Here is a 27846-nt window from a genome sequence, read left to right as displayed (position 1 = left end):
CATACGGTGCATCTTCGTTACGATCAGGCTGATTAAATTTTGTTTCCACACCTTTGAAATACATTGAACAAAATGTCAAAGCCTCATCTGCAACATATCCTTCTGCTATAGATCCTTCAGGACGAGCTTTATTCCTGACATAGTTTTTTAATTTTTTCATGTATCTTTCAAAAGGATACATCCACCTCATAAATACAGGTCCTCCCAATATTTCTTCATTAGGCAAGTGCAAAACCAGATGGATCATTATGTCAAAGAATGCTGGAGGGAAAATCAACTCCATCTTGCATAAAATAACAATCATGTCATCCTTAGCTTTCTCCATATCAGAAACGTTCAGTGTCCTAGAGCACAATTGTTTGAAGAAATTACACAATTCAGTGATGGTAGTGGATATAGATTCTGGTAAAAACTTGCGAACACCTACTGCAAGTAATCGTTGCATTATCACATGACAATCATGGGACTTCAACCCAACAATGTTTGAGTCATTGTCAGTGACTTTTTTCTTTAGATTAGAACAAAAACCATCGGGCAACTTCACTCCTTTCAAAAATTGACAAAAATCTCGCCTCTGTTCAAAAGTGAACACGTATGGAGCATGCGGTTTCATTAACCTTTTATTGGCATCCTCGTAAATCCACAACGATTTCCTAACCCCCATATTATTTAAATCATGTCTTGCGTTAGTGGTGTCCTTAGATTTATCATTATCTAACAAAGTCCCAAGGATACTGTTGCACACATTCTTCTCAACATGCATCACATCTAGGTTGTGTTTTAACTGATTTGAACTCCAGTAATCAAGTTCATAGAAAATACTTTTTTTTCTCCAATTATTTTCCCTTGCACCTCGCTTGCGCTTCAGCTCCCCAAATCTGTCATGTTTACCAAACACTTGAAGCGGTAAAGCATTGACTTGATCTAAAACTTGTTGACAAGTAAACTTTTGTGGAGGATTTCTTTTCTCAACTTTGCCATCAAATTCCTTGTCCCTTCTATACTTATGATTACTCCTTAAGAATCGCCTATGACCGACATACGATGTCTTACCAATCACTCGAATGGAAGTGGTGTCTTCATTGCACGTTGGACATGCTTTATACCCTTGCCCGCTCCAACCAGACAAGCTACTACGAGCAGGGAAATCGTTAATTGTCCACAGAAGGGCTGCACGCATCTTGAACAATTCATTCCTTGTGACATCTCTTGTGTCGACCCCGTTAATCCACAATTGTTTTAACTCATCCACCAAGGGTCTTAGAAATACATCCATGTTTTTACCCGGTGATTTTGGCCCAGGAATAAGCAGAGTTAGCATAAAATACTCTTCCTTCATGCATAGCCAAGGGGGGCGATTATAGTTCGTCAAAATCACAGGCCACATGCTGTATGATAAGATCATGTTGCCAAAAGGATTAAACCCATCAGCAGCCAAGCCTAGACGAACATTTCTAAGATCTTTTACAAAATCAGGATGGGTGGCATCAAAGTCTTTCCGTGCAGACCCGTCAACCGGATGACGCATCATCCCATCTTCTATTGATCTACCAGTATGATGCCATAACATGTCATTAGCTGTATGTCTTGAACTGTACATTCTCTTTAATCTGGGAGTCAACGGAAAGTAACACATCACCTTGTGTGGAACCTTTTTCCCCTTCTTATTTTCATTGACCCATCGGCTACTCCCACACACATGACATGAATCTTTGCTTGCATGCTCATTATAAAATAAGGAACAATCATATTTACACACATGGATTGATTGATATCCCAACCCTAACTTACTTAGCTTCTTTTTCGCCTCATAGTGTGTTGGGGGAATTTTATTATCTTTCGGAAATGAAAATTTTAGTAACTTCAACAATTCATCGAAAGAGTTATTTGGCCACTTCCCTCTAACTTTCAAATGCATCAACTTCACCAAAAATTTTAAGGATGATATCCAATCACAACCCGGATACAACTCAGCTTCAATCTCGTCGAACAACTCGTCATAATACTGTCCCATTCGACTGCCAGACACACTATTTGCTTCCTCTGCATTTGTCGGTAAGAGGAAATCATCAACGACGTCAACCATCTCGTCTACATCTTCATTCTACTCAACTACCTCATTGGCGACACTAGCTTCCACCTCACCGTGGTAAACCCACTTTTGATAACTCTGTTGAAAACCCTTGTCAAAGACATGAGCCTCCACTGTATCTATAGTTTGTAGTTTAACATTCAGGCACCTCACACACGGGCATAAAATTCTCCCGTCACAATCTACGTGTTCTTTTGCCATTCTCAAGAAGGCTTGGAGACCGTTCCAATAAACATCATAGTTACGCTTCCTTAATGTTGTCCAACTCTTATCGATCGGCATCTACGATACAAGAATAAAAAATAATTAAAACTTATTGACTATGTGTGTGTGCCCTAATCCACCTTTTCACTCCACTTCTATAAGGGTAAAGAACCTATCCCATTCAGATTTGTAGTATACATATAATTTAATCTACATTCTTAAAATTGTTTCGTTTATGTAAAAATTTCGGCAGCACCTCCCTATAGTTCTCATAAGTGGGCAGACTAAAATTAAGTTTGCCCACTTACAAGAACAAATAAGGAGACACATATTGAAATCTCTATTAACGAAACAATAAAATGAGTACTAGATCAAATTATAGGTACACAACAAATCTAAACTATCCATGCAGACACATATCGTCCTGGATAATTCGGAGAAGCATATTTAAGAGTTCTTACTGACTCAGCTTCACCGAATGGGTCTAAGGCTTTTCGTGATTGAAAATAATTAATAAAACATTATCACTAAGTGATAATATATAAAACGTCTATCCAATCTTTGGTGATCAAATTTTATCACCAAAGAAAAGCAACAAAAAAAGAAATATTTTTTAACACTAGATGTTTTATGATGTCTTATAAAATCTTATGATATTAAATTATAATTTTGTAATTTATTTTGAAATTATTTATCTAACTTTTAATTTATTTTTAAATTACTAAATTTGTTAATATTAAATTAAATTATAATTTTTTAATTCATTTATCTAAAATTTTAATTTATTTTGAAATTATTTATCTAATTTTTTAATTACTAAATTTGTTAATATTAAATAAAATTACAATTTTTTAATTCATTTATCTAAATTTGTAATTTATTTTGAAATTATTTATCTAACTTTTAATTTATTTTTAAATTACTAAATTTGTTAATATTAAATTAAATTATAATTTTTTAATTCATTTATCTAAAATTTTAATTTATTTTGAAATTATTTATCTAATTTTTTAATTACTAAATTTGTTAATATTAAATAAAATTACAATTTTTTAATTCATTTATCTAAATTTGTAATTTATTTTGAAATTATTTATCTAACTTTTAATTTATTTTTAAATTACTAAATTTGTTAATATTAAATTAAATTATAATTTTGTAATTTATTTTGAAATTATTTATCTAACTTTTAATTTATTTTTAAATTATATATCTAATTATTTAATTTATTTTTAAATTACTAAATTTGTTAATATTAAATTATAATTTTTCACTTTATTTTAAAATTATTAAATTGTTAATATTAAATTAAATTATTTATCTAATATTTTAATTTATTCTTTAATTTATTTTGTTAATTCTAAGTATTTAATGTCTTCTTTATTATTATATTATTATTATTATTTATTTAGTCCTCTAACTCTACCAAATTTTGACAGCATAACATCTCTATTATAACATATCCCAAAAATTTAAAACCCTACAAAAAACACTCAGAAAATTCGCAGAACATTCACAATATACATATTATCAATCAAATTTAAATACTAACACATACTACAATTTTATACACATATATAAATATATCACTAAACACATCTCTCTTTGTACACACATTCACATATTAATTAAACCAATAACATAATTAAAAAATAAATACCTTGATGCCACAATATTGTATTATACCAGTGACCAAATTTCCAAGAGATACTCCTTCAATTTCTACACAAAATCAACCAAAATAATTAAATTTAAACAAAATTAAATCAACTTAATATATATATATATATAAATATATATAAAAGCAACTATATATATATTCTGAGTTGGGTTTCAACTTACCTGGGCTTCGGCGTCTGAGAGATCGGAGAGCAGACCGAGAGTGAGGGTGAGGTGAGGGTGCGATGACAGAGAGATCGAGAATACTCTATACATAAATAAGAATATAACTCTAAAAAACACCAATAATGTCTAAAAGCAAAAAAATCAAAATCCAATTTCTTTTAACAAAAAGTCTTCAAAACTTTGAACTAAAGCAAATTATGATCTAACAAAGCAGTACAAGCAAATAATTGAGCATCAAACAGAAAGATATTCCGGAAAATATATTTTACTATAGCCAAAGCCCAAACATACAGAGTTAATCAATCTCCTTATGAAAACAATAAAGAATCATTCTTCAATGTGATGAATTCCTGCACAAGCACAAATTATCATTTTGAACCAAAACTGTTAAAAGCAATATTCAAGGCAATTGTCCATAAGAGTAAACCAAAATATCATACACCAAGCATCAAACAAATTGAAATCATCAAACTTTACAAATAAAAAAATAAATTAATAACTTATATCCATAATTTAGTTAAACTTCGAGAACTATATGAAGCTATAAATATAATTGATGAAAACAAACACGAAACATGGTAAGACTATAATTAATTCACAAAAAAATAAAAATAAACAAAACATCCTGATTAGTAAAAAAAAAAAAACGGAACAATTAACATAAAATAAAAAGGATCCAAGTAATAAGAGTTATGCTCAATGCAAGGCACATATAAGAGTTAGTTGTAACTTTAACTTGCAATATGATAATAATGAAAAAGTTCCCCATTTGTAAGCAAACCAATCTTTCCACTTAAAACAAATAATAATGAAAAAAAAGAGTCAAATCTTGATCTGGAAAAAGATATGATTGTGAATCAAAGTAATGAATCACAACTCAAAAACTAAGGACAACTCAAAAAGTTCAAACAGGTATACATTTCTAACTAAAAATCTCAACACACCAACTAATAACACTCTTTAAAATAAACCATAAATCATACTCTAAACAGGATAAGAAATTGATTTAAACACACATATACGCAAACTAATAACAAAATGGGCACCTAATTAATCCTAAACATATAAAAGAACCAAAAGAATACCTCAAGATACAAAGTCCATAAATATTGATTGCATAAAAAAAACAACTAATGAGATTTCACAGAAAAAACAGAGCTTAAGCTATACTTTGATTGCTATAAAATAAGCTTAAGATTCGGAACACTTAACAGAAAACATAGAGCAAAAAGTAAAAGCATATATTTTTTAATCTTGATATTAAGATTACCACACAAAACAGAACAAGCAAGAGGACAAAACCATCAAGAAAAACTTAAAGCAAACAGAAAAAACTTATACAAGAACCAATCAGCTCATACAAGAACTTATTCAGTTCTCAAAACACTGACTTACCCCATACACTGAAGCACTCTCAGTACAATGGTAAAATACACCAAAGATCTAGACAAAATCACAGTCTATGCCTCTAGCCGAAACTACACTGCTCACAAAACAATATATATATAAAAATTAAGTTTACAATATTAACAATAAAACAAACAAATAGAGTGATGAGTAGTTGATTAATTTCAACACGACTTTTTTGCCAAACAATAAAATCTATAAATAACTAATATCATCAACTAAATTTTGGGTATTAATAAGTATCGGAAGGGGAGGAATTGGCTTATAGTGTTTGTATAATCAAACTAATAATAATATTTTTATATTTTAGCAAGTTAAAAGTCTAGCAACATTAATTTCTACAACATATATATGTAGTGGTTTTATGTATAGAGAAAGAAAGATGGTTGTAGTTATAGTTTTAGATACTAAAAATATTTAATGCGTGCCGAGAAAACAGATTACAAAACAAAAAAATCAAATTATAGAAAAAATTATGAATTGTCCATTACTAATAAAAAAAATATATAAACGCTACATAAAAGATATAAAAAGAAATGATACTAAAATCCAATAAGCTAGCTGCCAATTTCATTTTCTAATAGAATAATAATTAAACAAGTACATATTACACAGTCAGAACTAAATAAATTGAAGAATCGACTACCCAAAGACTGAACATTATGTGGTTAAGGGTCATCATACTTTCAGCAAACAAAAAATATTTATTTTTCATATTCATCAAGATTATAGTAAATACCACAATTTTAAATTTCAGCACATCACCTTTAGAAAACAAAAATTGAGTAATATATATATATATATATAAATGCATACCTATAATATATATAAATGTATATAGATTCAAGTGGCAGAGGCATACCCAACGGAGGTGATGCTCAACTTCTTCGACCCGGCTAGTGGAGGCGGCATACCTAGCAAGCAGAGGCCTTACTTAACTTCAATCAACCCAGCGGAGGATGAGCGCGAAGTCATAGGCGAAGTGCAACTTCGATCCAGATGGAAAGTGTGACTAAATGCAGGAGAAGGTGGCTTGGCGGTGGTCGAATGGTTCGATTGAAGGCTGGACGGTGCTAGCTGGTCTGAGAGAAGAGAGAGGTTTGGGGTGGATGTAGTGGTTTGGGGTCTGGGGTTTGAGATCTAAGAGAAGAGAGAGGGAGGTTTGGGGTTTGAGTTTTGGGGTCTGAGAGGAGAGAGAGAGGTTTCAGGTTTGAGATGAGAGATTGGGGTTTGGGGTTTGGGGTATGGGTTTGAGAGAAGAGAAGAGAGAGGTTTCAGGTTTGAGGAAAAAAAATTTGGGGGTTTTTATTTTGGTTTCACGCGTAACAAAAAATATAGGAGCAGAAAATGATCAGTGGCCGCGGCCACCAGCATTTACTGGCCGCGACCAACATGATCTCCTGGCCGCGACCTCCGCGCGAACATGGCCTAGAATATGACCCGTGGCCGCGGCCATCAAGAATCACTGGCCGCGACCTGGAGATCCGAGAGTAGTGGCCGCGACCACCAATAAGCTCAGGGCGCGACCACTTCACATTTTCAGAAAAAAAAAAAAAATTCACTCCCCACACAAAGACCCAAAACCGAAAAATCATTTCATCATTTCTCTCTCATTTTCGCTCCAATTATTTCCCAAAAAAAAAAATCATTAAATCCTATCATCAATCTTCAATATTTTTACAACTTTTCACACATTATCATCAAAATCCTCATTGTCTACACAAATTTCCGTTCAAAACCTTAAGTCCCATAAATTTTAAATTTGACTATTGAGATTAATCAACAAGTTTCAAGTTGCTTCATTGATATTATCAAGCTTTCAAAGACTTTCTATAGTCAATTACAAGTAAGTACATTTTCTTGATTCTTTGATTATTGGGTTTTGAGTATTCAAGAATATGATTTTGGGTATTTTGTATTAATTGGTTTTTGGTGGATGAAATATTTATATATTGTGATAATTGGCTTAGATTAAGTGATTATGTTGTTATATTAGTAATAATTCAAATTTTGGGAAGATTGAAACACTATAACATACTTTTTCACTATTGGTTAGTCTTTGCCTACTAAGTGTTTGATGAAAGTTCTTAGAGGAGTATGTTTCAGTTTTAAGGGGAATTAATTGAATATTTTTGAAGAGGAAGTGTTTATTGGTTTAACAGAAGTTTGTTGGGAATAATTAGAGGATTTTGACTTTATATTTTGGGGTATTTTGAATTATTCTTTTAGTGCTTAATTATTTGTGTTTAAGGAAGGTTATCTTTGAGTCTTGAACTGACGAATGGCTCCAAAGAGATTTCGAAAGAATGCTAAAGGTGTTTCCTCATCTGAGGTTGAGTTTGATGCCACCAAATTTATTTTTGAGGAGGCATTCAAACGCTATCAAGATGCGGTAGTGAAACAGAAAACGATGATTGAAGAAAGGGGGTTCGATATGGAGATTCATCATGGGTATCCATCTATTGCAGAACAGATTGAGAAAAGACATTGGACGAAATTTTGTTCACAACCAGATGCTGCAGTAATCCCTATTGTCAGAGAGTTCTATGCTAATAGAATTTCTCAATTTACAGCTATGGCTACAGTGCGAGGAGTTAATGTGAACTTCTCAAGTGCAGCCATAAATCAATTTTATGGGCTTCCTAGCATTGACAATGATGAGTACAACCAAATCGTTGATAATCCTGACTTGAATGAGATTATCCAATTTCTGTCTAAGCCAAATACCCAATGGAAGTTAACTGAAACAAGTCATCCTATTAAATTTAAGAGAGAGGCGATGGGAGTTATTGAAAAAGCATGGCATAAGTTTATTAATGCAAAATTAGTTCCCACTAAACATGTTAGTGATGTGAGTGTGGATACTGCTATACTTCTATATGCTATCTTGAAGGGCAAAACAATTGATGTGGGACGCATTATTAAGTCTTCCATTCAGAGCAGTTTCAGAAATGTTTCTAAGGGGTTCTATCATCCCCATCTCATTACCGCTATGTGTGCTCAAGCTGGTGTGAAATGGGATCCCTCAGAGCCTTTGCTGCAACCCATGCATATACTGAATAGATCCTCCATTACTCGCTTTAAGGTCACTGACACTGGAGGGGCTAGCTCATCTTCTCATACTCAGACTAGACCACCGCCATCTATAAAAAATATGACCTTGGCAGACCGTATGAAACTTGTGGAGGAATCTCTGTACACTACATCTCAAGAGTTGCATGCTCACCGTACTGAATTCCAAGCACATCAGCAGCGCATGATTGAGTGGGCTAGTTATCAAGATGTTTGTTTCAGGATGAATGCCATACACCTTGGCTTGGACATGAAAAACTACCCACCTGCACCACAGTGGATTCAACCATATCCACCACCTAATCCCATGATGCAAGATGATGAAAATCAGGAGGAAGCTGAAGATGATCAAGGAGATGCCTAATTAATAAACATTCACTTCGGTTGAGGGAGTTTTTCTTTATCTTTTTCTTTCTTTTCTTTCATTTTATTTGCATTGAGGACAATGTTTCTTACAAGTGTGGGGGAAGGGAATAACTGAAAGTAAACGATTTTGATTTTATTTTTATGATGTTTCTGTAGTTATTGCTTTGACTTTATTTTGTTTGTCATTTTTAATTATTTTTTTTAGGTTGTCATAAGCATGGCATGATTATGTTGGAAGTTGTTTGTCAATGATAAATTTTTTGATTGAAATGAGACTAGTTTCATAGGAAATTGATGAGTTATGCATGAATTGGGTGCTTAACTCTTGTCTAGTTGTTACTTAAGCTTGATCTTAGATTTTTAAACATAATGTGTTCAATTAGATTTACTTTTTCACTGTTGTTTGGAGATATTTATAGGCTATGGTGTGATTTTAAGCTGAAATATTCCTTTTTCATCTACCTTCAACCTTAGCCTTATATTAGAAGCATTTAAAGACCTTATGATTCTTGATTATGTGTGTTTACATTAGTGGAGAACAATTGGTTAATGTCTATGGAGTGGATGTTTTTCATAAAAATATTATTATCTATGAGACTTTAAAACATATTATGGCATGTATAAATTGATTCAAATGTTTGTGATTTGGTTTATTTAATTGTGCATAATCATAAATAAGATCAAGTTCTAAGTGGTGATGATGCATTGAGTTGAAATTCTAAGGAATGTAGAATTCAGATTTTTCTTATAACTCATACTGGTTGATCAATCTTTGAGATAACTAACACTTTCAACAAAATCATTGCTTATGTTTTATTTGTTTAGTTTTTAGTTTTTATTAGGGATTTTGCTAAGGGACTAACAAAGTTTAAGTGTGGGGGAATTTGATAAGGGTATTTTGGATATTATATATTTTATCCTTTGGCATTTAGATAATGTTCCTTTAAAGTGTTTTTAGGTGTTCTTAGCTTTGTGTTACGAGTTTTTTTATTTTTAAGTCATAAAATATTTTATAAGGTATTATTGATGAATTTGATACAATTTTGTGGTTAAAAATGAAAGTGCAATGATATGACTCGAGAAAATGAAGTTTTGAGCGAGATTGAAGTGTTTTTGAAGTCCCTAAACCCGATGATTGAGCCTAAGTTGGAGATTATGAAGAAAAAAATATAGGAGCAGAAAATGTTTAGTGGCCGTGACCACCAGCATTTACTGGCCGCGGCCTGGGAGACAGGGAGTATTGGCTGCGGCCAACATGATCTCTTGGCCGCGGCCTCCGCGCGAACATGGCCCAGAATTTGACCCGTGGCCGCGGCCATCAAGAATCACTGGCCGCGGCCGTGTGACAAATTTTTCTTTAAAATTTAAATTTTAAATGTAATTATTGGGGGCTATAAAAGGGATTAGGGTTAACTTTTATCATAACTTTGGATTGCGATTTTTAGAGGCTAGAGCAGCAGAGGAGGAGGAAAAAACATCATCATCTATATTCTTCAATCTAGTTTTTCTTTCTTCTCAAAACATTTTATTTTCATTGAATATTTATGTTTATGAATATGAATATGATTATGGAGTAGTTTTCTTTATAGTTAAGGGTTATTTCAAAACCCTAGACATGATATCTTGAAAGCATTGATGATTTTTTTTTTTATTCCCTTATATTAAATTGCTTCTATTTTTCTATTTGAATGTCATGGATCTTGTAAAATCTTGTTTAGATGAGCACTAATTAAGGTTTTGCATTGTTCTACTATCATCTTAGGATTTCTATTCACCTAATAGTTTAGGATTCTAAGTAAAGTGATAAATTGCAATTAAGGTATTGTGACAGGTATTCTAATTGTGATGAGAAATAGAACCTAGGTTAAATGAATTGCATGCTTAATGAATTTGTTGCCTAGATTAACTTGTTTCCACAAAGTGTAATGCTTTTACTAGGTTAAATAAATTGCATGCTTAATGGGTTTATTGCTGGGTAAAAAGGGTTAATTAAGAGTGCTTAGCTTTAATTAATTATATAAGGGAAACTGGGATAATTGACTGCTTAAGTGTTATTATAACGACCCAAATTGACTAATAAGGCTTAAGGGCCTTGATTAGTGTGCCTGGAGGGCATAATAGGAATTATGTGTGAGGTTTTAATGATTAAGATGCATGATTATGATTTAAAGCATGTTATATGATTATTTGAATATTTGAGATGCATGACTATGTGTATTAGCATGCATATAGACCCTGATTAGGTTAGAAGGGCATAATCGTAATTTTGGCCATTATGGGCATAACTATTTTGATATGTGTGATAATTGTCGAGACCACATTATTATGTGGATATATCTATGATCTGTGACTCGAGACGATCCCAGTGACCAAAGTAGCGAAAAAGTCATAGCGGGGATTTATACTCGGGTCGGGGTGAGCTTAGGGGTATAAATGGGAATTTAGCGAATATACTGGAGTCTATTTTGACATTGAGGAATATTATCGGTGATTAATTAGGTATCGGGAGTTAAGCGGGAAATATTAGAGGCACTCGAGGAATTAGCAGGAATTGGGTAAAATGACTAAAATGCCCCTAAGTGGACTAAAGGATTAGAATTAATAGGGAGGGCACAGTGGTCATTTGCTTTACAGGAGTTAAGTATTACCAAGGCTTTATGTTAGTGGGAGGTGTAGAAAGGTGTAGAAGTCTGAAAAAGGAAGGAAAAGAAAGAGAGAAAACAGAGGGAGTTTTCTGAGTTGGTTCAAGCTTCCTTCACCAATCTCTTGAGGATTTCTGGAGTAAAACTCAGAGGGGAGCTAGTCCAATTAAGCCACAAGGTTACTGAGCTAAGGTTGAGGATTTGACAAGGGTTTAGCAAGGTTAGGCCATCACTTGAGGTAAGGTTCTGTAAATTCTCTAGTTGCTAGTTTTGGTTTCTGAACTGTGGTGTGTAAGCTGGGTTTGATGGGGACTTTGGGAAATTCAGGACAAAGGTTAAGGAGGAGCAAGCCAAGGGAGTCTAGAGGCAACTTTTGGTCGAAATTCAACCAAAGGTATAAACCCTTAACTCCAACTTTGTTGTTCAGCTGGTTTTTACTGAGTTTTAGAGCTTAGGAGTGGCTATGGTGAATTTTGAGTTTGGGGATGCATGTGCTTGAGTTATAGGTATTTGGGGTGCTTGGGATGAGTGGAGTGTGGTCATGAGGTTGTTTTCGAGTTTGGGAAAGAGTTGGAAGAGTTTTGGTTGAGGTTGGTTCGAAGAAATTGCAGAAGAGGAAAATTAGTGTTGGTCTGTCTGTGACTAGCGCTACAGCGCTAGTTTTGGGTGCTGTAGCACTAGGTCATAATGCTGAGGGGATTTTGGCTTCTGTTTGTAGCGCTGTAGCGCCCTCCCATGAGCGCTGTAGCGCTACCCTGCCTTTTGAAGGGGATTTTAGGGTTATTTGCAAGGGCTTTTGACCTAGGGTTTGGGGTTTGATTCCACCATCTTGTTTGGTGGAACTAGGACTTCCTGGGGCCTCGGGATTGGCCCCGAGGCTAGGTTTTGAACTTGGAGATTGATGACGACTTTGGCCTATGATTGTGTTTAGGTGAGCGCTAGGGCTCGAGGGGGATCGTGCTCAAGGAGTCGAGGGATCAAAGCTAGTGAATTGAAAGGTAAGAAAACTGCACCCGGTTTTATGTTTGTGATGGGACTAAGTGCTCCCGAGAATTCTATCGTGTCAATGTTGGTATTACGCCATGGGACATGTAAAAGCGGCCTAAGAGTGCCGTACATAATATTAGCGCACAGGGCGCGGCTTAGCCACTGGTAGCCAAGGACAACGGGATAACAGAGGGAGCAGCCTGAGGGCACTAGCCCTAGTTATTGTTTGTGAACTGTACATGTTATGAATTGATATGCCTAGTATGTGGAATACTTGATTATACTGTATGGTTATATGGTTGAGGTTATGTGATGCAATGTGAGATATTGATTTGTCTGCTAATAGCTTGTGCTCTATTGTTGTTGTGTTTTCTTGCTGGGCCTCGGCTCACGGGTGCTATGTGGTGCATGTAAAGGCAAAGGCAAGCTGGACCAAGCCTAAGGTGGAGATCTCTGAGGTGGAATGTACATAGCTAGCTGTTCGATCACCATGGTCGAGGAGTGGGTCAAGACACGAATTACCTAACTGCTTGTTTTGCCTTAGCATGGCTGGTTATTGTATCTGAGTCTTATAACTTTTGTAAACGATCTTTAAACTTGTATTTTTGGGATCTCGTGTAAACGAATAATGTTCTTTAATGAAAATGTGGCTTTTGAGACCAAAACATTTTAAACCCTAGTTCCTTTATAGTTTTTGGTGACACACTTTTAATTAGAATGACTTGATTAGCAAGTCTGGCACTTTATAAACACACACTGTAACGGTCCTGGCTATCCAGGGCGTTACAGTTATCTGCGGGGTTAATAGTTTAATTGGGAATAGGGAATATTATTCATCATTTTTGATAGATTGATTGTTAAAGGTGGATAGTAATTCTTGACTATTTCTTTAATATCGTTATATCCTTAGTTATTCAATCATTGATATTTATTTCATTTTATGTTTTTAGCTATTAAAACTAAAACCCCTTTTTAATTTTAATCTAGTATTAGCATTGGTCTAGAATTAACTGTCGACGTTGGGGTCAATAGCGACACATTTTAACTGTCGGCATTGGTCTCGAATTAACTGTCGGCGTTGGGGTCAATAGCGACAGTCAAAAGCAACGGTGACAGTTATTAGCTATCGGCGTTGGTCTCTATGCCTACAGCTTTTAACTTTCGGCGTAGAGTCACACTAAGTAACTACGACAGTTAACAGAGTTGACTGTCGTGGTTGGGTGTCGGGAAAGCCCAGTTTTGTAGTAGTGAGTGAGAGTGAGGGTGAGGGTGTGGCGACGGTGGCGGTGCGGCTACAATCAGCTGGCTGAGATCGAGAGTGAGGGTGAGGGTGAGGGTGCGGCGACGGTGGCGGTGAGGCTGAGATCAAGAGTGAGGGTGAGGGTGTGGGTGAGGGTGCAGCGGCGGTGCGGCAGCGGTGAGGCTGAGATCGAGAGTGAGAGTGATAGTGAGGGTGCAGCGGCGACGGTGGCGGTGAGGCTGAGATTGAGAGTGAGGGTGAGGGAGAGGGTGCAGCGGCGGTGAGGCTGAGAGTGATAGTGAGGGTGCAGCGACAACGGTTGTGGTGAGGCTGAGATCGAGAGTGAGGGTGAGGGTGAGGGTGAGGGTGCAACGGCGGTGCGGCGGCAGTGAGGCTGAGATCGAGAGTGAGAGTGAGAGTGAGGGTGAGGGTGAGGGTGAGGTCTGCTGCAATAAAGAAATCGAAACTATAAGGCAAAGAGGAAAATGAGGGTCTGCGGCTGTGTAATTAGGTTTTATGCAGTGGAGGAGAATGATAAAATGTATCAGGTGTCGCCCCTAATAATTTTCAGAAATGGGGAAAATTTCTCAACATCAGGTGTGATATTTCTCAACATCAGGGGTGATTTATACCAATATCAGGGGAGACTAATGATGTGTCGCCCTTGATTTCTAGAATATTAGGGGTGGCATGTCGCCCCTAATAATTTTTACCAATGGCAAAAAATTTCTCAACATCAGGGGCGATTTATACCAATATCAGGGGCGACTAATGATGTGTCGCCCCTGATTTCTAGAATATTAGGGGTGACACGTCGCCCCTAATAATTTTCAGAAATGGGGAAAATTTCTAAACATCAGGGGCGATTTATACCAATACCAGGGGCGACTAATGATGTGTCGCCCCTGATTTCTAGAATATTAGGGGCGACACGTCGCCCCTAATAATTTTTACAAATGGCGAAAAATTTCTCAACATCAGGGGCGATTTATACTAATATTAGGGGCGACTAATGATGTGTCGCCCCTGATGTCAAGAATATTAGGGGCGACACGTCGCCCCTAATAATTTTAACAAATGGGGAAAATTTCTCAACATTAGGGGCGATTTATACCAATATCAGGGGCGATTTATACCAATATCAGGGGCGACTAATGATGTGTCGCCCCTGATTTCAAGAATATTAGGGGTGACATATAGTCGCCCCTAATAGAGTCGCCTCTAAAACCAATATTTCTTGTAGTGTTCCTTACCACAGGTCCAAGCAAAAGTAAAGTACGAGTACGTCACTACGAGCCTATAATCATAATCAAACGTTCGTCTTTAAAATCACGTAAGAATACACATGCCCAACATACATATCCCATGTGTGCATGGGCCATGCACACGTGGCACAAGTTGCACTACAACTATATTCCACACAAAATCATAAAGAATAATATCAATTCTACCAATCCATCATTCATGGTTACAAAACAAAAATCATATGTTTGAATAATTGGCGTATGCTTGAATGTAAAAATACACTTGCATATAACATGCATACGTGAGAGTGTTCTTAAAATTAACGTTTAAAGTCAATAAATTCTAAATGCTCATTTCATTGCGTTTTTCTTAAAAATTCAACAAGCATAAATAATTTGCCACTTTAGTTAATACTACATGTAATGCCCCGGATTCCCTATTATGGTTTAATGGCTGGATTAGTAGGCCGGGAGGGCCATAACTGTTTAATTATGCCATTAAATGTGGACTCACATTTGGTAATTTGGCCCGTTGAGGGTTTGCGTGCTTATGATATATTGTGAGACCACATTATAATGTGGATTGGTTCGAGTATTTCAACATGAGACGATCTCTAAACATGATTTATCGGTTTGGTCATAACAGGTTTGAGCTCGGGGCTCGGGATGAGTCTCGGGGTGATATTAATGATTATAGCGTTACTGGGGATTTTAGGGTAACGGGATATGAATTATTGGAAGTTGAGGATATTGAGATTAGCGGGAATTGGGAAGCGTTAATTATGATTAATGGGATAAGCGGAAAGTACCAATTTTACCCTTGAAGTGGTTTTAGAGGCTTTGGGTGGCTTAAGGGTATTTTGGTCATTTGAGGGGATTGATATTACCCTTTAGTTGGCTGTAGAAGGATAAAGATTAAACAGAACAAAAACAGGGGTTGTCTTCTCCCTTCCCGTACATCATTCTTCTCTATATTTCCCTTGGTGTTCTTGAGCTCAAGGTGGGTTTTAAGCTAGGAAACTCAAAGGCTGGGTTGGTGGACTTGGTTCATGTAACGACCCAAATTCACTAATAGGGCTTAAGGGCCTTGATTAGTGTGCCGGGAGGGCATAATGGGAATTATGTGTGATTTTTGTGATTAAGATGCATGATTATGATTTTAAGCATGTTATATGACTATGTGTATTATGTTATGTGATAATTATGATATGTGAATAGTACCACGTGGGCGCGGTGATTTCAATGTGATGCACGTGCTGAGATGGTCCTAGGGAGCTAGATAACGGTAACTGGTGATTTGGTAACTTGTGTAACTGTTAGTAACCATAGAGAGTAACAGGTTTTGTTGGATAAGTGGTAAAACTGTAAAGTAGGTAAAAGACAAGTGTACCCTTGAGGTTTAGTCAGAAAAGGATATTTGAGGAAGGCTAAAAAGGTCTTTTGGCAGTGGTATAGATGTCTTTGGCTGAGGGAAAAGGATATGTATGATTCATTTATGCTAAGTATAACTGAAGTTAAGACTTGGAAGGCTAGAAAGATCAAGAAGGGAAGGGAGAATCAAGAACCTAGAAGGCAAAGTGGAGGAGGAGCTGAACTGAGTTCCTTGAGGCTAGTGTAGGGCTTAAGGGTGAGGAATCAAGCATATAGCAAGGTTTATACTGAGGTAAGGAATTGGTTCCTGTTTTGTTAAGTTCTGAATGTGGTTTTTGAAAGAATTGAGAGATAGCCATGGTTTGTCTTGCATGGAATTCAGCTGGCTTGTTAAGGTGGAATTCAGCTCAAGCTTGGATTGGAGGAAGCTCAAGTCGAATTTCTGATTGAGGTAAGGGTATTAAGTAGGTTTGAAATTTCGTAGCTGTTATGGTTTAAGGATTTAGAGGACTGGTTTGTATTTTTCTCAAGTTTTAGCTTAAGTGTTAGAGTCTGAATTTAAGTGTGAATTTCTGTGGGTGATTGTGTGGTTTGAGCTGGATTATAGTGTTTATAGGTTGTTGGTTGGTCTATGTGGGGTTTTAAATAGGTTTTGGGGCTTGGGTATGAAGTTGGGATGATTTGGAGTGATTTGGGTTCGGGGAAAACGCAGGGGAAAAACCCAGAATTCTGGGCTCGCGATGGAGCGCCGCGGCGCAAGGCTGTTTCTGGGCATGATGGGGTTTCTGAATTGCTGGGCGCTGCGGCTCAAACTTACTGGGCACCGCGGCCCTACAGGGCTGCGCCGCGGCGCTAGGCCAATTTCAGGATGTTGGAATTTGCAATTTTAAGCTTTTGCTCCGGGGGTTCGGGGAATGTCTTCAGTGCATGTTTTAGGGATTTGGGGGTTCCGAGAGTATGGGATTGGCTCTGGGGAGGTAGCTTTGGATTGATTAGTGACAAAAGATGTTTCATTTGTGTTATGATTAGGACTTTGGAGAGGCTCGGGGTAGAGGATTGTGCTCGTGGCTTCGTGGCAGCGGAAATCAGTAAATTGAAAGGTAAGAAAACTGCACCCGAATGTATGATTGTGATGGGACTAAGTGCTCCCGAGAGTTGTATTGTGTCAATGTTGGTATTATGCCAAGGGACACGTAAAGCCGGTCTAAGAGTACCGTACATGATTTTAGCGCACGGGGCGCGAATTGGCCATTGGAAGCCAAAAACAATAGGTTAACAGAGGGAGCAGCCTGTGAGCGCTAGCCCTGGTTAACGTCTGTGTTTTATGTACTTTGAGCTGAGATGTTTAGTATGGAGTATACTTGAATGATGATATACTTGAATTTATGAGATGCTATATGAGTAAATGACTTGATTGCTAGTTGTTCATGCTCTGTTATTGCTATGTTTTCTTGCTGGGCCTTGGCTCACGGGTGCTTCGTGGTGCAGGTAAGGGCAAGGGCAAGCTGGACCAGGCCTGAGGTGGAGAGCTCCGAGGTGTGATGTACATAGCCAGCCGTTCGATCACCACGGTCGAGGAGTGTGTCAGGACAGAGATTACCTAACTGCTCATTTTGCCTTAGTATGGCTGTTAATGTATTTAAACTTTGTAACTTTTGTAAATGGTTTTTAAACTGTCAATTTTGGGATCCCATGTACATAAACAATGTCTAGTAATGAAAACGTAACTTTTGAGACCAAAACTCTTTAACCCTAGTACCTCTACTGTTTTAGAACACGTTTTTACTTTTACGACTTGATTAGCAAGTCTGACACATTATAAACACACAGTGTAGCGGTCTTGGCTACCCAGGGTGTTACAGTTCAACCATTGAAGGAGGTTCAAATCTGAATTTGAGGTGAGTTTTAGTCACTGGTTTCAGGTGTTACTCTGTTTTCCTTTTAGTTTTCAATTCATGGTTTTTGACGTGGAAAGTGGGAATCAAAGGGAGTTTTTGTGTTGGTTTGATTGGGATTTGATGAGGGTAAGCTATGGGTGTTGTCTAGAGGTTAAATTGAGTGTTTGGAGGAGGTTTGGAGTTGGTTCGAAGGGTTGGTTCCAAGGGAAAACGCAGGGGAGAGTTGGCTGGTGGGTACTGGTTTCTTGGCTGTTTTGCGAAATGAGCCGCGGCCTGTCTATGGTGTGCCGCGGCCTATATATGGTGTCCCGCGGCTTGTGTTGGCTTTAAAGGTGAAAATGACTCTGTCAGGAGGGTGAGCCGCGGCCCATCAGGGAAAATGTAGCCAAAAACATGTTTTTAGCTTGGGGATTCAAACCTTAGGCCTCGGGGTTGAACCTAGTACCTAGTTGGGTTATGTTTGATGTCCCGGAGGCTAGATCTTGGTTTGGGAACCCTCAGTTATCATTTTATTAATGAATCCTATATTTTGGTTATGAGCAGGTGACCGTCAAGGAATTTAAAGGTTGATCGTTCTCAGGGGTCGTTCATATAATAATTCTCACTCGAACCAGAGGTAAGAAAACAGTGTATGAATACAGTTGCACCCTGTATAAGTATATGACATGCATGGTTTGATATTGGGGCATGTTGGTTGATATATGTGGACATGGATTGCATATTAAATGCTAGTGAACGTTGATTACCTATTTGAGGCACTGACTAGTCGAGGACCGACTCTAAAGTCGATGATCACGCATTGGATGGCTCTATGGCATTAATGCGGGACCGACCCTAGGGTCGAAGAACTTATAAGCGCTTGCCTAGTCTACGACCAGATGACTATAGCCAAGGTATATGACCCCAGTGACCGTTTGTCACATGGCTAGGGACTTTGTCCATAGCTTCGACTCTAGGGTCGAGAGCAAGGTTATGTTGGTGACTAATCACCATGCACCTGTCCTGATCAAACTTATGAAAGAATCACTTATCAGTTAAGCCCTGGTGACCCTATCGTCACATGGCTAGAGGGAGCTGTGCTCATTATTGTGACTTTTGGCTATTGTCACCTATTTGTTGGATTGATAGTCCTGAATGGTTATTATGATCGTTGTTGATATTATATCATGCTTTATTGTGTTTTCTTGCTGGGCCTTGGCTCATGGGTGCTATGTGGTGCAGGTAAAGGGAAGGAAAAGCTTAACCAACCTTGAGTGGAGAGCTTGGGCGATGTTGTGCACATACAGGGCCACTTGACCGCCACGGTCAAGGAGTTCTCAGAGGGACTAGGGGTTTACCCTATTTTTGCTACTTAGGCCGGCGGGGACTGTAAATTTGAAACAGTAGCGACTCTTTTGTGTTACGAACTACTTGTAAACATTTTGAAGGCTCATGAGCAGTTTATTTACTTAATGAAATATATCCTTTCCTTTTTACTGGTTTTTCACCTTAACCTGATAATAGCATTTAGATCACATTTTAACCAAAGGATTCGGGTAGCGAGTCAAATTTCCGGTTCACTGTTCACCGTAACTGTTCTGGGGTAACCAGGGCGTTACACTACATTATTCCTTAAATCACACATTTTTCATTCATAAATTTTATTATAAAAATTAACTCACTAAAATAATTTCTTAGCTTTTATTTGTATAAAATAAAATCCCATTTATTATTTAATAACATTTAAAAAAACGTGACAAAATTTTGTAGTTACTTATAATTAGTAAATAAATTTCTTGACCACCTTTAGAAAATAATTTTATTTATAAATAAAAAAACTGCATAATCATAAATGAGAAAATACATATTTAAAGTGTGGAAAAATCACACTTATCATATATAAAATCTAAGACTTAATTTATTTGAGCATATGCTTTTACTTATTTTATTTAAATGATTTTTCCTCTTAATAAACCAAAAATTCCAGCATGCATATTATTTTATTAAAATCACATAATTGAATTAAAACCATATTTTCTTTCACAAAATATATAAAAAAAATTGCATGTGTTTATTTTGATAAAAACACCCCCATTAACATGTGAAATTAAATGTCTTTTATTTATAAAAAATCAAAACATCACTTTGAGGCTTCTCTTCTGCATTTCAAAATCATTGATTTATCATCACCATCACAAAAAAAAAAAAAAAAAAAAAAAAACAGCAAGCATATATTTATCAAAATTATGCCTTTAATCATGTTAACACATAATCTCACATGTTTCTACACTTGAACAATTCAAGGATACATTTAATCATGCAAAACCAACATCAAAATCAGAACAAACTTACACCATAATGTATGCTCATGTCAAATTCTATACAACCTAATAACATGAAATATCACAATTAACAATATGCTCATTAACACAAAATAGTAAATTAAAGTACAGAAAACCAAACAAAGTTCATAACCCCTTTATTATAGCACTAGGCTGAAACCTATAACATGTTTCTATCTCTTATTGTTTCCAAACCCAAAACAAAACCTAGCATACTCCTATGATCACCAATGACAACATGTAATACAAATAAATAAATAAAAAATAACCCAACATGCAAAAGGACCCCTAGGCCGAATCCTACATGCTCCAATCCATGCATGTTTCTAAAAATTAAAAGACAATCAATATCAACATATATTAGTAGACAAAAATCCAATCAACCATATAGTAATAGGACTTCTAACCTATCATCATGCACCAAACCATAGCTTATATAAGAACAAGACTTTTCATACTATAACTTTATTAAAATTTTCCATAATCAATGATGGAATTATTCCATAAACCCAGACCATAAAACAAAACAATTAACCATAATCATTTAAATATATTTTCTCTTGAAGACAAAATAAACAAGAATCAAGGTAACAAAACAACAGCAATAAGGTTATAGGTTCCCATTACCTCTCTTGCTATAAATCAAGTACCCAAAACAAATGACCATCATCTTTGAACAACCTAGGGTATTCGAAACCCATATCAAGAAAAGAGAGGAAAAATCTTAGGATTGAGGAGAAGGAACTTAGACTTAGAGGTTCAAAACCAAATTCTCATTTCAATCAACATAAGAGACTAAAAGAACAACCTTACCCTTGTAGGTCAAAACCCTAGCCCAACACCTTCACTATGCTTTTGTGAAATTCAAACCTAATAACACCATGAATTTCACCAAGCTTAGAACAAGAGGAAGAAGAAAATAATAAAACCATGAACCTTAAACTCATACCTTAGGACCTCAAGCCTTAGCCTGCTCTTCTTTCTCTTTTCCTTCTCCTTCTCTCTCACGTTTCCTATCTCTCTCTCTCACTCTAGATTTCTCGACTAGCCTTCATGCAAATGAGACCAAGACAACTTTCTTTTCCTTTTATTACCCTAGTGCTCTAGCAAGAAAAAAGTAACTTTAATTTCTTCTTTAATTTATTCCTTGATTTCCTACACTTTCTAATAAAGGGTGGTGGACTTTCCTCTTCCCATTCAATTTCATACTAATGTGGGAATCTTCAAAAATATGGAAACAACTCCCTAACTTGCATTCACACACCACACACCACTCTCCCTATTTCTTTCCTTTGTTTTTTTTCTTTTTAATTACTTAAATAAATAAAATAATAATAATAAAAAAATAATGCATGGGAAAAACTATTGTATGATCACCATGCAACCATGCATATGCATACACACAAGTGCGCAAGTGCATCTCTACTGACCATGCACCTTAGTGCACTCAACCAAAACTCAAGAAAGCTCTTAAAAATAAAATAATTAAATAAAAAAATTAACAACATTAAATTCACATAATTCCTACCAAACAATTCCAACAATTAAGAAAAATAATTTTCTAACACTTAATAATTAATTATAAAATAAAGCACACAAATTAATAAAAAAAATTTGGGGTGCTAAAGTGTTCCTAATATTAAAAAAAAAATTAATCAGTATCTCTAGACTAATGTGTTTGTTGAATTTCATTCTCATGCATGTTATGTCAAGGAAATAGCCACAAGAACGTTGCTACTAGAAGGACAACTTAAAGATGAGCTCTACTTACTATTCCCCACTCCAACCAATGTTCCTTCACCATTCATGTAATATCCACCTTTGCATTTAAGGGTATTTTGGTAATTTGGCATGTGAGAGAAATTTTGTAATTTATGTTGATGTATATATGAATTTGTTTTCTTTTAAATTTCATGATGATATGTGATTTGTTTCATGATTATGATATGTAGATATATGCCAGTAGCAAAACACGGTTCCTTAAAGTATTACAGGCTTAAGTGCCAAAGATATTGGAAATTAGGGGTTAAAGTATAATTATGAATATTGTAGAAGAGATTGTAATTTTCATAAGTTAAAACTATTAGCTTAAAAGGAAATTACAAAAAGGACTTCATCCTAATTATGGGAGGATTAGAATTGGGGGCGAATTGGTGTTTTGGTTTTAGGGTTAGTATTTACAAACTAAAATAAAAATAGGTTAATCTATTGTATTATTGTCAGCCTGTGTATCGACCAAACCAAGGATTCTCTCTGAGGTTGAGGTCTAGAAGGTTGGAGAACTGAGAATCAACTTGAAGGTAAGATATTTTTACTCTTTACAATCTAGGCCATATTTATGATTATTCATGGGGTTTAATGGTAAATGTTATGAGTTAATTACTATAATTTCATGCTACGCTATTTATGAATATATTTTAATGTTATAAACATGCTATGGATGAATTAATGATGATATGAGGATTGGTTTGTTATATATGTTCATAACTTGGGGAAGAAAAATTAGGGTTATGAAGTTAGAAGTGTAACGTGCTAAAATTCCTAATAAGATTTAGGGCTTGAATTAGCGTGTTGTAAAGCACGTGGAGTAAATATGGGAATTATATTAATATATAATTGAGTTCGCATGATTATATGTATTAAATGCGTTTAAAGACCAGTTTTTGTTAGAAAGGGGCATTTTCATAATTTTGACCTGTTGAAGGTATATTTTTATAACATGTGTCATATGTCTGAGACCACATGATTATGTGAATATATTTGTGATATTCGACAGGAGTGGATCCTTGTGAGCAATTTTAGCGGAAAGTCACAACAGGGATATATACTCGACTTGGTGTGAGCCAAGGGGGGTATTGTGGTCATTTGGTATATTTTGAGGAATTATTGGTGGATAAAATTAATTTGTAGGAATGTTTAGGTTTATTGGATTAAATTGGAAATTAGTGGTGAAATTTGAGGTTTGGTGGGGGATTTAAGAAAAATGACAAAAATTCCCTTGGCTTAGCCTTGAGGGTAAGTTAAGGCTAGGGGCAAAATGGTCATTTGAACATTGGTATAGTCAAGCTGGGGACCAAGTGCTGAACACTTGGCTCGTTCACATTCAACAATTTCTTCTTTCTCTTTTGATTTCCCTCTTTGAGAGGTTTTGAATGCTTGGACGAAATAACCAAACCAAGTGGATATTTGGAGATTTATTGAGGAGTGGAAGCATTCCAGAGGATTAGGAGCAGCAAAGGTCATTCCCAACCTAGGGTAATTTGAAAATTCAGAGAGGTAAGCTCTGTTTTTGTTGTTCTTTAACTTGTTTTTGGTGAATTATTGATTTTGATCGTAGGTGTGCCAATTGCTAATTTTAAGTTGTTATTGTGGGTGTTTTTGTTGTTATGATATGATATGTTAGTCGCTTAGTGGGTTTGGGGTCGTTTCTGGATCATGTTGTTCGATTTTGGTGTTGGGTAATCGCAGGGGAAATCGCAGTTTTGGGTTTGTTTAGCGGTGGTGCTTGGGAAGACCGCAATGGCATGCTTATGTTTCCTTTAGGGCAAGGTTTGCCTCTGACCATTAGGGCGTCGCTGGGCTAATGTAAGACTTTTTCCTAGAGAAAGTTCTATGTTTTTAGGAGCTTTGCGACCCTTTTTAGTGGCGCTGCAGCTCAAAATGCAGTAAATTTATAAGGGGTCTTCTCGGTTTGTTTTGAGCCTCGGCGCTGTAGGGGGGGGCGGCACAACGCTAAGGCAGTTTCGGGGTACATTTGTTAAGAGATTTGGGAACTCACTTAGGGGCTCGGGGGACGATTCCATTACCTGGTTGAATGGAATGGGAGGTCCCAAGAGCTAGGGTTTAATTTTGAAACCCATAATTGAGACTTAGTCCCTAAAAAGCATGCCATTTATGTTGTGACTAGGAGTTCTGCAAGGCCCGGGAAAGAGGATCACACTTGAGGCTGCCTTGTCATCAGCACAAGACTTGAGGCAAGATAATTGGTATATGCACATAGAGCTGATTGGTTGCTATGCATATTAGCATTGATTTATCTGTGGATGATCGATATGATATGTATTTGGCCATCGTGTTTGAACGTGGGGTAAGTCGTCGGCAAGCGTATGTAACGCAGGCCGTGAAAGTGAGTTTATCTTATGGGTGCAATCCTCACTCGCTCGACAAGGCTATTTTTCCTAGGCTGTGTAAGTGATTCATATGATTGAAATAAATATAATTGTAATTGTGAAACTTGTTGATGATATATATGGTTTGAATGAATGCATTTATCTTATGTGAAGCATATGTTTCTTGCTTATGAATAATTGGACTATTGTTATGCCTTGTGGGATTTTCTTGCTGGGCCTCGGCTCACGGGTGCTCTATGGTGTAGGTAAGGGTAAGCTAAGGGTAACCAACCATGAGTTGGAGAGTTTTGGAGCAGCGAGTACATATTCGTCCTGCTTGGCCATCATGGTCAAGTTTTTTTAGGAACTTAGAAAATTAGTTCGATTTTGCCGCTTAGGTTGGCTATTTTTGTAATGTTTAGTATAACTATCTTTTGTTTATAAACTTTTGGGATCTCGTGTATATATTCAAAAATTTTAATAAAAAGTTTAATTTTATTGACCAAAACTTTTAGTACCTAAACAATCGTTTAATTTTAATTACACTTTTGAGTCCAAATGATTCACTTATCGAGTTAAACACTATTTTAAACACATTGTGTAACAGTCCTGGATTAGTAGGACATTACAGTGGTTTCTCATGAGGATTAGGAGCACTCTAAAATTGTTCCATCATAGCTCTTGTGTGGCGCTATTAAGAATTGTATTATCACTCACATTATACAAATTATAAAATTAATCAAACAAAAATTACGTTAAATATATATAGTTGAATTACAAAATTTATAAATTCAAATTATAATATTTATCAAAAAAATATAAAATTACATTAAATATATATTTAAAATTATTATAAAAAAGTTTATGCATTTTCTAATATATTTATATGATGTAGCACTCTAAAATTGCTCCAAAGCACCATTTCTATTTTCTTCTTAAGAAAGGAGTGTTTCTACTTGCCCATTGATATTCAAGGGTATCAATCAATGAGCAAGTACTAATAGAATTCCTAGTTGAGTTGACCCATTGGTAATAGAGAAGGAGCCAACAAGACAAAGGAATTACAAGAAAGAATCGCTAAAGCAATCTTCACTCTGAAATTCGACAAGCGCTGGATACGCGTAAGGCACCCAGAGCAACATCTTAAGAACGCCACACAAGAGCCTACCTTGTCCAAACAATGCTTCTTTGGCCCCTTCGGGTAGGGTGTCTCAAGCTTCTTCTTGCTGCCCAAAGTTTTGTACAACAATGACATCTGAGAGATCTATATAAAAGAATAATTGGGGTTAATTAATATTCAAAGGAGTCCTAAGGATTGCCATTTATGATAAGGTGGATTGGTCTCTAAAAATTGTATGATGATATAGAGGGATTCAAGATGAGAAAAACCCAAAAAGAATTGTCAAAAAAGAATTTAAATTGAGAAAGTCATGGCTATTCGAAGTTGAGTCAGCAAGCAAGTTTTGAAGTAGCGCTGCTGCACCCGACAACACCGAATTCTGGGTTTAATTAGCGCCCTAGTGCCCGAATAATAGCGATGCTTTGATTGAAAATTACATGGACATATTTTTGGAGTTTTTAATGCTATTTTGAAGCTATTTCACATGGGGTTCCTTGGGGACTTCCTCTCTAATTTCTTAGGGACATTTTTAAGACTTTCAAAGTAAAAATTTCTATGTTATAACTAGGGCCCGGTAAGTATACTTGAAGTGTAACACCCTGGTTACCCCAAAATCGTTACGGTGAACGGTGAACCAGAAATTTGACCCGCTACTCGAGTCCTTTGGTTAAAAACGTGTTCTAAGTGTGTTATTAACAGGCTAAGGTGAAAAACCAACAAAAAGGAAATGATATATTTTATTATATGCATAAAAATGTTCATGGGCCCACAAGAACATTTAAAAGTTATTTATAACTCAAAAAGGTCATTACTGTTTCAAAATTACAAACCCGCTGTAACGCCCTGGATAGCCAAGACCATTACACTGTGTGTTTATAAAAGTGCTAGACTTGCTAATCAAGTCATTTAATTAAGAACGTGTTTCTAAAACTATAATGGAACTAGGGTTAAAATGTTTTGGTCTTAAGAAACACATTTCTTATTAAGAAACATTTCCTGTTTACACTGGATCCCAAAAATATTAAGATTAAAACCGTTTACAACAGATTCAAGAATTAAATACAGTATTAGCCATATTAAGGCAAAACAGACAATTAGGCAATCTCTGTCCTGATCCACTTCTTGGCCATGGCGACCGAACAACTGGCTATGTACATTCAGCCCCGTAGCTCTCCATCTCAGGAATGGTCTAACTTGCCTTTGCCTTTACCTGCACCACGTAGCACCTGTGAGCCAAGGCCCAGCAAGAAAACACAATAACAGAGCATAAGCAATCAATAGACAACTCAATATCATATATTCCATAAACATGTTCTCAACCATTTAAACATTCAGAATAACTAAGTATTTAGCATACCAAACATATCAACTCATATCATATATCAATTCACAAATGATAACTAGGGTTAGCGCCCTCAGGCCGCACCCTCTGTTATCCCACTGACTCCGGCTCGCTTAAACCGAGCTCAGTGAATATTAAGCTGTCCTCGGCTACCAGTGGCCAAATCGCGCTCTGTGTGCAAATATTGTGTACGACACCCTTAGGTCGCTATCACATGTCCCATGGCATAATACCATCATTGACATTATACAGATATCGGGAGCTCTTAGTCCCATCACAAACATATCACCGGGTGCAGTTTTCTTACCTTTGAAATTGCTAGCTTTGATCAATGAAATCCTGAAGCACGATCCTTCCCGAGCACTAGCACGAACCTAGCCAAAATCATAGACCAAAGTCATCACCAACCCTCAAGTTCATAACCTAGCCTAGGGACCAATCCCGAGCCCTCGGGAAGTCCTAGTTCCACCAAACAAGGTGGTGGAATCGAACCCCGAACCCTTGGTCAAAAACCCTTGAAAATAACCCTAAAATCCCTTTCTGAACACAGGGTAGCGCTACAGCGCTCATTGGAGGGAGCTACAAC

The 27846-nt window shown here is 36.3% G+C and overlaps 1 long non-coding RNA gene across 1 annotated transcript; it reads right to left on the bottom strand.

Moving 5' to 3' along the window:
* Positions 1-3708: 3708 nt before the first annotated feature.
* Positions 3709-21731, bottom strand: LOC133831261 (uncharacterized). Its single transcript, XR_009892455.1, has 5 exons — positions 21639-21731; positions 21503-21559; positions 21317-21370; positions 4139-4223; positions 3709-4018 (listed from the first exon to the last, which is right to left on the bottom strand). It is a non-coding gene; the product is annotated as an uncharacterized LOC133831261 (long non-coding RNA).
* Between the last annotated feature and the right edge of the window lie 6115 nt (positions 21732-27846).

Source organism: Humulus lupulus, chromosome 4, assembly GCF_963169125.1.
Source record: "Humulus lupulus chromosome 4, drHumLupu1.1, whole genome shotgun sequence".
Taxonomy (NCBI): Eukaryota; Viridiplantae; Streptophyta; class Magnoliopsida; order Rosales; family Cannabaceae; genus Humulus; species Humulus lupulus.
Note: the sequence above shows the minus strand (reverse complement) of the source record. Positions and strands in the feature narration are given on the sequence as shown.